General features: G+C 34.0%; 1 protein-coding gene across 1 annotated transcript in view; it reads left to right on the forward strand.

The window, feature by feature from the left end:
* Window positions 1–200: 200 nt before the first annotated feature.
* Window positions 201–12,500, forward strand: part of LOC127876439 (probable protein phosphatase 2C T23F11.1) — a 64,792-nt gene continuing 52,492 nt past the window's right edge. Inside the window, exon 1 of the mRNA XM_052421724.1 lies at window positions 201–436. The gene's annotated coding sequence lies outside the window, so the exon portion shown is untranslated. The remainder of the gene's footprint in view (window positions 437–12,500) is intronic.

The following is a 12,500-nucleotide window of genomic DNA, read 5'->3' on the forward strand; positions in this document are numbered from 1 at the left end:
GAGCCGTTAAAGCTTCCGACATTACTTCATCAAATTCATGTCGGAACGGGAGTATTTTAGCTAATACGCCCATTGTATACAACAACAACAAAAGCTTTATTATTGCAATGTATAATGTAAATGTATACATATATGTTACATGTACATGCGGTGATGCGAGAATTGCAGCAAAAATCACGGGTCGCGTAGTGTAGTATGAAATACATATCTCGTGTAACATAATTTCATGTAAACTCTGGACTTTAATGACAACAAGTTGGATGTACGGTTTCCTATATTGTGTTTAAGGTCAGAATGGTTAGCATTTAATACTTTTATTATTAAAAAATAGTGTGGTTTTAAATAATTTATGAGAAAGGGAAGGAAGAACAGAAAATGGAAGTTCATATCATTGTAACCTTATTGTTTAAAGCATTGGGTTAAAGTTAAAATTGAGGTAAGCGTGTTGTTAATAATAAATTAAGTTTTTTATGTCTCCTTCGCTCTTGTAAAGTATGAAATACGTATCTCGTGTATCGTAAATTCTTTTAAGCTCTGGATTTTGTGATCGCCTTTTGTCTGTCGTCTGTTGTTAGTCGTCAACATTTACCTTGTTAACACTTAAGAATGTAATGTATTGCAGATTCAGAGATGTCTGTTCTGTTTTGAATGTCATGTGAAAAATAAACATATGGGCTGTTTGCATATTTTAATAACATATAAATATTGTTCAAATCTATTTGTTGATAGATTTAAAATAGCTAACTTTCCTCTTACATGCCCTTGTATTTCAAGATAGAATACTTTCCTTCACAGAGGAAAGAGGTCTGAGTTTGAATCTCAGTGGGGGCTTCAGAGGATGATTTATTTTTAGAAAAATGATTATATTTGCTCAACTTTGTAAATGACTTAAAGGGGCCTTTTCACAGATTTTGGCATTTTTTAACTTATTCATTAAATGTTTTATATCGATAAATGTAAACATTGGATCGTAAAAGCTCCAGTAAAAAAACAAGAATAAAATTAAAAAAAGGAAAAGAACATTGCCCGGACCAGGTTTCGAACCAATGACCCTTGGAGTCCTGCCAGAGTCCTGAAGTAAAAACGCTTTAGCCTACTGAGCTATTCCGCTGTGTACACATACTGAACGTATTTTATACCTTATATAAGCAATCTTCGTAGTTTCACAAAATTTAACGACAAAATCAGAACTCTCCAAATTATTCAATCGTTTCGCGTTGCAACGCTTTATAATTTTTAGGTTTTAAAATCGTCAAAAGATGCATATAATGGCTATATTAGACCATGGTAAATGTTCAGTATTACTGTTTCCTCACAAATATCATAACTAAAACGAAAATTTGCGAATCTGAAACAACTTTTTTCAATTTTGTCAATTTACCAAAGCGTGAAAAGATCCCTTTAAAGCCACACACCTAAAAATTAACTGCATGGCATAGTAAATTTATGTATAAATAATAAACATATTTTTATCTTTGCCATTTAGAATATATCTGGTGATTACAAGGTAGAAATCAATCTTTTTTGCGCTTTAAAACTTAAAAATAATTGCATTTGTCGAAATAGACGTATATGTCTACAAATCCTACTTTCGGTTCCATCCAAGCGGTACCATTTAAACAATAATATATTACTTTCTAACTAGGCTATAGATTTAATTTTACTTATGCCAATTAGAATATACACATGTAAGGCTATACATGTAGATTTAATGACAATTTTGCACACCTTCAAATTGCATCTTTATGTATTGATTAACATGTATTTCATTTCAAAGTGTGTGGCTTTAACCAAATAACTTTGAAAATTTCTTTTACAGAATGAGGTTTCTGAAAATTCAATCATTGAAGAAACATTTATAATTTGAGTGTACAATAAGACAGCAAACTAAGAATAGACATCCATTTGAGTTTTTTTATCAATTGAATATGCAAAGAAGAAATTAAATATCAGCAATACAAAAGCCTGTAATATGTGCAGGGTGTGGTTTTTCTATCTATCTACAGTACACTCCACGCGTTTTCCCCAAAAAACGCGCTCCCTCCGCGGGTTTTTTCTGCTAGCGAGTGTTCACGCGGCGTTGGAAGAGCGAGGTGAACTCGATAAAACGCTCGGCGTTACGCCGCGTTCGCTAATTCCCGCGGCGTGTATTACTTTAGGCTTGTCGGTAAATGCAGACACTTTCCGTTCTTATCAGTGATCGCCGCGCAACGCCGCGTTAGCAGTGTGCTACTGGGCATGCCAAAAAATAAAAACATTGTTATAATAAATTGTTTAAATACTGTAGTACATGTATAAAAAAGATAATTGTATAGAAAATTAATACGTATAAAAATCATGTTTTTTAATTCACAGGTACGTCTACAATATGAATGAATATAATACATTTGACAAATTAATATTTAAATCATAACATATATGACACAAGAATAAATGTTCCGTAAAATTTCCAAATGAGAATAATAATTAGTAATCCGAAACACACTACGATTTTTAATTGTTAACACGACGTTTACAAATGCTTCCAATATACAGTTACACGTATATTTCCCGACAAAAGCGCGCGAAAATTATGCTGCAATGTACAAGGTCAAGGTACAATGTATACTCCTGCAAAGCGTGCGTGTATTGATTTTTTTTATACAAACTTTGTAGCGCAGAGAACATTGAATTTTGTTGATTTCGGTTAAAAGTTTCTTTAGTATTTATTAACGAAATTATATCGCGAATAAGTTGATATTTCCTCTAAAATAATTTCAAATCGAACACGCCGAATCTTTATCGTTACGGTATTTTAGTAGAGTAATTATTTAAACACTTATTGTACTGTAAACTGAATAAAGAAGACATCTGGGCGGAACTGGATTTTAAGTGTTTGACGTTATGAAAACACGCAAAGCTTGTCTACTGACCTATTGTGTAGACTGCTGTCTGCGATGTTTTGACAAAAGGGATTAACATGTGTGAATGTCACTCTGCCGATTTGGGCCATAATTACGTGTAAACATTGTTTAGAATGTCGACGCAACAAGAAGACAACTGTGAATATTAAATGCAATTATCAACTCAATAGTTACCACCTTTTAGCAATCAATGGAATAACCTGCAAACAAATATTGTGGCAATGTTCAACCACTTTGTGATCTGGAAAACCCTCAAATATTATTATTTTGTTACACAAACATATTACACATCTGTGTATTCCTTTTTCTATAATTAATATATTAAAATAGTCCTATTTGGATTCAATTTTTTAAACCACAGATCACAAAGTCTAAAGACTCCAACAAACCCATTGCAGTATATACTGAACAGTGGGTCTGGTAATGATGCTGCCACATACAACAGTATGTGTGTTTTCACCATCTTTACTTATAAAAATTGGGCTATTCTTTCTCTCTCTCCTCCTTAAAAAACAATACAAAGAATAACATACAATAACAACATCATATGAATGATATAAATTAATAATAAGTACAGTATACTAAAAAACAACTCCATGTTCTTTTGGATTAACTCATTCTTTTTCTTTCATTTATATTTTTGCATATAAACCATTATTGTTTACTTTTTCTTAAAAGTACAAAGTCAGCCGTGGGAAAATCTATTTTAAAAACGGATTGACCTACTGGCAATCCTTAATAAGAAATTTCGGCCAACCAGCGCCATCGTTGTATAAACGCATCAACCAATTAAAGGGATCTTTTCACGCTTTGGTAAATTGACAAAATTGAAAAAAGTTGTTTCAGATTCGCAAATTTTCGTTTTAGTTATGATATTTGTGAGGAAACAGTAATACTGAACATTTACCATGGTCTAATATAGCCATTATATGCATCTTTTGACGATTTTAAAACCTAAAAATTATAAAGCGTTGCAACGCGAAACGATTGAATAATTTGGAGAGTTCTGTTTTTGTCGTTAAATTTTGTGAAACTACGAAGATTGCTTATATAAGGTATAAAATACGTCAAGTATGTGTACTCGGCGGAATAGCTCAGTAGGCTAAAGCGTTTTTACTTCAGGACTCTGGCAGGACTCCAGGGGTCACTGGTTCGAAACCTGGTCCGGGCAATGTTCTTTTCCTTTTTTTAATTTTATTCTTGATTTTTTACTGGAGCTTTTACGAACCAATGTTTACATTTATCTATATAAAGCATTTAATGAATAAGTTAAAAAATGCCAAAATCTGTGAAAAGGCACCTTTAAAACGCCGCTTTTTTAACCGCGTTAGGCCTATTCACTGTATAGCACTGCGTCTTTTTAACGCTTCATATAAAGGTTATATATTTTTAAACCAATAGATTTTTATTAAGGCACCGCACCAACACTGCAAAGTTTTATATTTATACCAATGGTACAGCCCAGTAAAATCGGGCTGTCCATTTTATGGCCGTTTTCGGCTTTTTATGCAGAGTTCTATGTTAAGCAGTGTGCTCGGGCAATGGTTTTTAACCGAAGTCCCGAGGGTAAATAACCCCAATAGTCAGCCTACAAACAAAGAGAAAATCAATGCATTAGCGAGCAGAGAATTAACTTTGTTCCGACAATTAAAACCATTCCTTATGCATTCGTTGAACGTGTTTACTTGAGTAAGTTATGCCTTTAGACAGGAAGCGGCTTTTCTATGATTACGTCAAACTGTCAATTCACACAGATTTGCGAGATTTGTAGGGTCCTTGGTCATTTGTATACATGTTCAGTATAGAAAATCAGCTGCTAACATGAAAACTTTGGATTAAATTATCAAAATAAAAACAATGTTGCAAACTGTGTTTATATTAATAGGTAAGTATTAGTTAAAAGACGACGTTTTGTGTGTCGTAAATCAACGAGTTTTCTATACAACAACAACTACTTCTACAACCACGTCGGGATCGATCTATCTTGTTTTTTTTTAATTGTAAATATTATATTACATGTACATGTATGAACTTGTAATAAATGTAATTTTATTTGAAAATCAGGAAGTCAAACAAAATTAAATTGATCGTTATCTCGTAAAACGCGGAGTTTCCCCCGCGTTGCCAACGCCGAGGGCCGCCGCGTCGGCTTATCAGTTTTGCCGATCGTTTACCGCCGCGTCCAAAATCATGCAAACGCCGCGTATAGCGGGATTTTCTTAATCTCCCTCCAGGTCGAAACCCGCGGAGTATGGAGGGAAATTGGGGAAAACGCGTGGAGTGTACTGTATATATGCTCAGTCAAATTCAAACTAGGCAAATATTTACTGGACAGAAGGTCCTGTAAAATGGGAAAAAATACAGGACCCGCTCTTTTTTTATAGGACCTACTGGCTACAGAATATAATAGTTAGTAAAATAACTTGGTTTCATTGCCGGGATCAAGGTGTTTATGATATAAAATGATAAAATTATTGAATAGGTATTAATTTTAAGGTCACACATTTGTATCTGACGTTAAATAATAATACACGCCATACATGGTACTAGTCTTGTTGAGAAAAAAAAAATTTAAATGCTGAACGCATGTTAACAGTTAATATAAACAGGAATCGCTTCTTTGTAATATCTTAAAAACAATTTCCAAAACAAAAGTACTTTATACTTTTTTAACTAAGCTATGCTTAGCGCGCATGTCAGGTATGAGTCTGGTCAATACAGCCTAAACTTACAACCGCCTCGATAAATGACAACCGGCCTGTTTCACGCGTGGACATTGATAGCTAAGATAATAACGGTTTGAATTACAATGATCATTATTATACATTACTATTGCTATTAAAACCACACAAATTGATATCTGCATCATTTAAATTGTAATAATCAGATTTATGATTATCTTGTTAAGCCACTAGGCCGTCATGGATTTGGACCGTCCTGACCCGCATTTGTAAGATGCACATAAATAGACCAATCAGGTGCCCTCGGAAAATTCCGTCAGCAGAAAGAGCGTTGGCATGGAAAAGCACATGTATAAAGACGCTATTGCTATTTTTGCACCTCAGAAAATTTTCAGAGCCATAAACAAACCTATGAATTTGTTTTTGTTTTTTTTACCGGACAATCAGTCCTGTAAATTTGACAGACAGGCCGGACCTTACACAATTTTACAGGACGTGTCCGTTGGTCTGGCCATGTTTGGCCAAGACTGTATACTGTCTAACTCCCCTTTCGGGTATTATTGACAGGTAATAGATATGACAGAATACTCTGTAAGTATAATTGTGCACTCAAATTTTTTATGACAAGTTGAATTATTAGTATTGTATATACCATTTCCATGCGATAAATTTTAGAAACCCATTTATTTTTCACAAACTGGATTGAAAAGTAAACAACAACGGGGTTTGATTTTACATTCATGAGTTTTTTGGGGTGTTTAATACATGTATAGTCATTCAAATTACTAATGTTTGATAAGGTTTTATTAATTTTGGGTATAGTTAAAAATGTTCTGTCGGTTTAAAACCATGGCCGTTGAAGGCGTAGCAGTTTTCCTTATATGGGCCAATGGCTGTAGTAAAATCTTGTTACCACTCTAGAAATCACATTTACTGTGCATCCTTCAAGAAACTTGGTCAGGTCATTTGTTCTTATGATGTCTTGGCTGAATTTGAAAAACTGTTTCGCTTTCTTTAATTTATTCTCAAATCTTAATGAAGTTTGGTCAGAAGATTTGTATAAATTAAATCTCAGCCAAATTTGACACTGGGTCATTTGAGCTAACAAAATTGGTTAATATATTAAATAAACAAAATGCATGTTTATACCACAGAAGTCACACTGTTAGTCTAATCTTCATCAACATCGGTATGCATATTTAACTTCAAAACAAATATTGGACCAGGGATTTCAATAGAAGCAGAATCCTGCGTTTTGACGCGAGCAAATTAAAAATGACTCATTTTTGACGCAACCCTTTTTTCTGCCGTGCGTCATTTTGACGCATCGAAAATTTAACCCGTGTGTCAGTCAGTTAACATCTCCAGTTCCATGGTAATAAATCCCCCTGTGCTCCTAATCAAAATTAATGTTGCTACGTCTGACCTTTGACATTGTAAATGGCGGACGTATTGTAAATTAACATTAAACACGCGTTCAATTAAAAAATGGCGATTCAAACAACAACAACAATTCAAATTACAAGTAATGGTGATTCAATAATGGAGATAGCATTAACTGGATTTAACAAACATTAAATAAGGTTTGTTAAACCAGATAACAACAAGGAAATTTTGGATTAATAAAGTTAAACTACTACTGGTAAGGCATTCTTAAGTGTATATATTTCCGACATGTATAGTATTCGGATAAACAGTAATAGATATACTAGATGTTCAATGCATTTAGATTGTGTTTTTGTACAAAAGCTATCATAGGGATGATGATAATATAAGTTTTATAACAAGATAAATATGTGATGAAAAGGTGCTACAGGTACATATCTTAAATTACTTAAATGTGTTATGATGAAGTAGATTTTAAAGGTGCCTTTTCACAGATTTTGGCATTTTTTAACTTATTCATTAAATGCTTTATATCGATAAATGTAAACATTGGATCGTAAAAGCTCCAGTAAAAAATCAAGAATAAAATTAAAAAAAGGAAAAGAACATTGCCCGAACCAGGTTTCGAACCAGTGACCCCTGGAGTCCTGCCAGAGTCCTGAAGTAAAAACGCTTTAGCCTACTGAGCTATTCCGCCAAGTACACTTACTTAACGTATTTTATACCTTATATAAGCAATATTCGTAGTTTCACAAAATTTAACGACAAAAACAGAACTCTCCAAATTATTCAATCGTTTCGCGTTGCAACGCTTTATAATTTTTAGGTTTTAAAATCGTCAAAAGATGCATATAAAGGCTATATTAGACCATGGTAAATGTTCAGTATTAATGTTTCCTCACAAATATCATAACTAAAACGAAACTTTGCGAATCTGAAACAACTTTTTTCAATTTTGTCAATTTACCAAAGCGTGAAAAGATCCCTTTAATGAGCATTTATTGTTTTAACAAATAAACATAGTATAGTGATAGAAATAATAAAAGTTGTAAAATGAACATGTTTTGTTTTTGAAAAACTTAAAGTCGATATTGTTCGCACAAATTATTGATATTTTGTCCTTATCTTTGTGTACCAATTCATTAAAATATGTTGTGTTATGTATCATGGTATTTTTATTTAATAACGCAGTATTTTTTTTTTAGATATTGTGTAACTCTTGGAGCATGTTTTTATCTAAAAAAATTGAATAATACAGAAAAAACACAATTAACGCGCTTCAAAATTGACCCCAGAATTTTTCAATTTCACTCCTCAAAATTTCAGTCCAGGGGTCATTGACTCCTGGTTTTTATGGAATGAGTGCTATATTGACGTCATCATTTGAGGACGTTCAATTGAACAAATGATAATGGCGACTAAAATTCGATAAGCTCCAGCGTATAGCAGCGATTTGAGAGTGTTGAAACTGGCCCGACACTTGTGCTGAAATTTCTCATGTACATGGCGTTTTCGTCATATCTGGGAAAAATCCAGTTTTTGATAACATGACGAAAAAGTGGTGTTTTTTATTGCGCATTCACTATAAACACGTGGATAAGCCGGAAGTACATGTAGTGTTAATAGCAACCCCAAGACAATTCACCCCCACAAGACGATTCACCCGCTAGACAATTCAAAATTGATTTTAAATAAACAAATTCGTACCAATAATATTTCATACCCATATTTTTTTCGTACCTATTTTTTTGTACCCTTTTTTTTCATCCTCAAATTTTTGTGTACCCAAAATTTTTTTTCGTACCCATTTTGTTCGTACCCAAATGTTTTTTGTACCCTAATTTGTTCGTACCCAATTCTTTTTTTCGAACCCAACAGGGTTCGACACTAAGGCACGTCCGACAGACATTGTCTAGTAAGATCGGTGGTCGGGCTAGTAAAACTGTGGGCTAGCTTGTCCGACTGGTCAGACATAGCAAATCTATACTGATTCATATAACTATACCTAACCGAAAACCTTTTTCTCTTAATGTGTATAATAACTCTCGTATCCGTTATTTACATCAGAACAAAACTAGCGTATATATATAAACGCGGAGAATTCACATGATTCATCGCTATTTTTAGACGCGAAGGAGAGCTTCCCGCAGAAATTGCTTGTTTCCATTGGTCAAGTTGTCATGAATATTAATGATTTCCTGAAGTGTCTTAGAACTTTACATCATTTTTTTACGACTTCTATTGACAATCGGTATCATCAATGTAAACATTTTGGCGTAGCAGACGAGAGAATGTTATTTAAAGAATGGCTTTGTTCAAGATTGGATTTTCATCCGACAAATAAGTTAATAAAGAAGAATCCGACGGTAAAACTGACACAGATTATGCTGGAAAAAGGGCTGTGGTTGCATGGAGCACAGTGGTCAAGGAGGCCAGAATTTTATGACCTTGAATAAATGTCACCTGCTGTACAGACATCATTTATTTAACTGGTGATAAACAGTGAAATTATAACAAACAATTTATGTTGTTAAATAGTTTTATTTTATTTTTTACTCTTTGCATCAAAATGACTTTCTTGTGTTCACTAATTATTTACTGATAAATAATTGATTAAACAGTTACACGACACAATTGTGTTTATTTGTTATGTCATTTATGGTCTAGTAGACATCATATTCGGGCTAGTACATTTTAAGAGGAGCTGGTCCGATGGTCTGGCTGTAAAAAAAGTTAATGTCGAACCCTGCCAAATGTTTTTCGTACCCAATTTCTTTCGTACCCAAATTTTTTTTGTACCCAATTTTTTTTTTAACCATTTTTTTCATACCCAAATGTTTTTCGTACCCAAATTTGTTCGTACCCAAAAAAATTCGTACCCATTTTTTTCGTACTCAAATTTGTTTCGTACCCATTTTTTCGTACCAAATGTTCTCCGTTCCCAATTTTTGTCGTACCCAATTTTTTTTTCGAACCCATTTTTTTCATACCCAAATGTTTTTCGTACCCAAATTTGTTCGTACCCAATTTTTTTTTCATACCCATCTTTTTTGTACCCAAATGTTTTTTGTACCCAACTTTTTTCGTACCCAAATTTTGTTTCGTACCCATATTTTTCGTACCCAAATTTGTTTCGTACCCAAACTTTTATTCGTACCCATTTTTTTCGTACCCAAATAGTTTTTTCGTACCCTAATTTTTTTCGTTCCCTATATTTTTCGTATTCTAATTTGTTTTCGTATTCAAATTGTTTTTTTTTCCTACCCACATTTTTTTCATACCCATTTTTTTTCGTACACAAAGTTGTTCGTACCCAAATTTTGTTCGTACCCATTTGTTCGTAGTCAAATTTTTTTCGTACCCGAATTTTTTCGTACCTAATTTTTTAATTGGTACCCATTTTTTCGTACCTAAATAGTTTTTCGTACCCTTATTTTGTTTGTACCCTTTTTTTTTTACTCAAATTTGTTTTCGTGCCCAAATTATTTTTTTTTCATACCCACATATTTTTTCGTACCAATTTTTTTTCCAATTTGATTTGATATCTCCACTCATTCCATCACGCGAAACCCTTAAGGTGTCGCAACTCTAGTATAAAAGTAATCAGGGTCCACATTAACCAACCCATTCTTAGACTTAAGAATTAAGAAGAGACTTAGAAAAAGAAATATACAAACAGCGTTGGAATATATGTCGTCTACCAGTAGTAATTATGCCATTTAGAAAATGTTCTACATGAAGAATTAAGTGATAGAGTATGTTTGTGGCATGTTTGACTTAAAATTAAAGCAAGTTTTGATAATTTCAATTAAAAACATTCTTTATTCCATGACTTGAGTCTTAGAATTGTTTGGTGAATGCGGGCCCAGGAAATGTTTCATCAGCATTTTCCTGGACGGATCTCTGACACAATATAGCATATACATGTAATAAGTTCCATTTTACATGACATTTCCTCTTAATACGATATTCGTGTCTTAATTTTAAAATGACGTTTAATATCGTTTGGAGTAAATAGATATGTTAGTTCCTACTAACCCGACCACCCAAACGTTTTAATGCCTCAATATGTTTGCGATCCTACCAAAATTGACACTGTTATCGTTGTTTCTGAAGAGGAATCCTTCTCCACATCGGGTGAGCGGCGCTCCCTGGCCATCGAAGTAGCCGTTCTTAGACAGGAAGCCGGTTGTGAGCGGGACTTAAGCAGCGTCACCGTAACTCCGCCGTCACCTGATGGAAAGGCGACGCCCTCTTTGGGGACTGTGAATCAGAATGTATCCATAGAAGGCGACACATAGGACCTTATGATCTAGCCGGTGTTGGATGATAAATCGGTTTTGGTTTTCCTTGTTGAGTTTTCGATAATTTTTCTAAATTCACTAAAATAACTATTTAGAAAGTAATCATTTTTTGCTACAGTTGATCAAATTCAATAAATTTCATTAAAAAAACAACAACAAATGTACACTACCGGCGTACTGCGCTTTATTTTCATGTATTATACTTTTGTAAATAAATACAGTTCAATTAGCCATTACGTTACTGCGTACATCTGTTTAAAGTTGAACGTGACACGTATAAGATTCTGAAATACCCTTTGGCTTGGACAAACAAGGATGCAGAATATCAATAAAAAATAGTAAGCAAATTATTACTCTACGATCAGACATTCAACAAACATAATTTAAAATACGTGCATGCGCATATCAATCGTGTTTCTAGCGAGCGTCGCTCTCGATTTAAAATCGTGTGTGAAAAAAAATATAGCTTAAAATATTGGCAGCATGTTTACTCTGACATAGTCTGGTTTAGAATACCTTTTTGGTGAATGTAAGTCGCATTAAGAGGTTTGAAAAAAAATGCGTATTCACTTATTATAAGTGGTTAAATCACACTACCACACTGAACATATAATTAATGTACCGCAAACAGGTAAACAACAACAACTAAAATCTCAAAGCTTAATATGTTAACGTTTGTAATTCATGAGTTTGCTTGTTTTATGTTTACCTTTAAAGGCTGCCGATTTTTACATCAGTTAGTTTTTTTTTAAATATTAATTATCGTGCGATCTTACGTTCTAGTCATATCTATGGAATTCACTAAACTAACTCAGTTATAAATACTAACTTACTTATTCCCTTGAGCTCCTTGTGGAGCATAGGGCCTCGGCAACAGTCCTCCGGGGTACTCTGTTTCGGGCTGCTTTCTTTAGCTCTCCCCTTGACATTTTACAGTTCTTCATTTCTTCCTCACATGATCGCCTTTATGTGGTCTTAGGGCGGCCGACTCGTCTTTTGCCCTGGGGATTCCACTGTAAGGCCTGCCGGATGATGTCTTCTGGAGGTTTTTGCAAGGTGCGACCAATCCACCTCCATTTCCGCCTTGCGATCTGTTGTCCGATGGGATCCTGGTTTGCCTGTTTCCATATGTCGGTGTTCTTGACTTTGTCTGTCCATAGATCTGACCTTTAGGATGTTTCGGAGGCACCTGTTAATGAAGACTTGAATCTTGTTGGCCAGAGTGT

Source organism: Dreissena polymorpha, chromosome 4 (genome assembly GCF_020536995.1).
Source record: "Dreissena polymorpha isolate Duluth1 chromosome 4, UMN_Dpol_1.0, whole genome shotgun sequence".
Lineage (NCBI taxonomy): Eukaryota > Metazoa > Mollusca > Bivalvia > Myida > Dreissenidae > Dreissena > Dreissena polymorpha.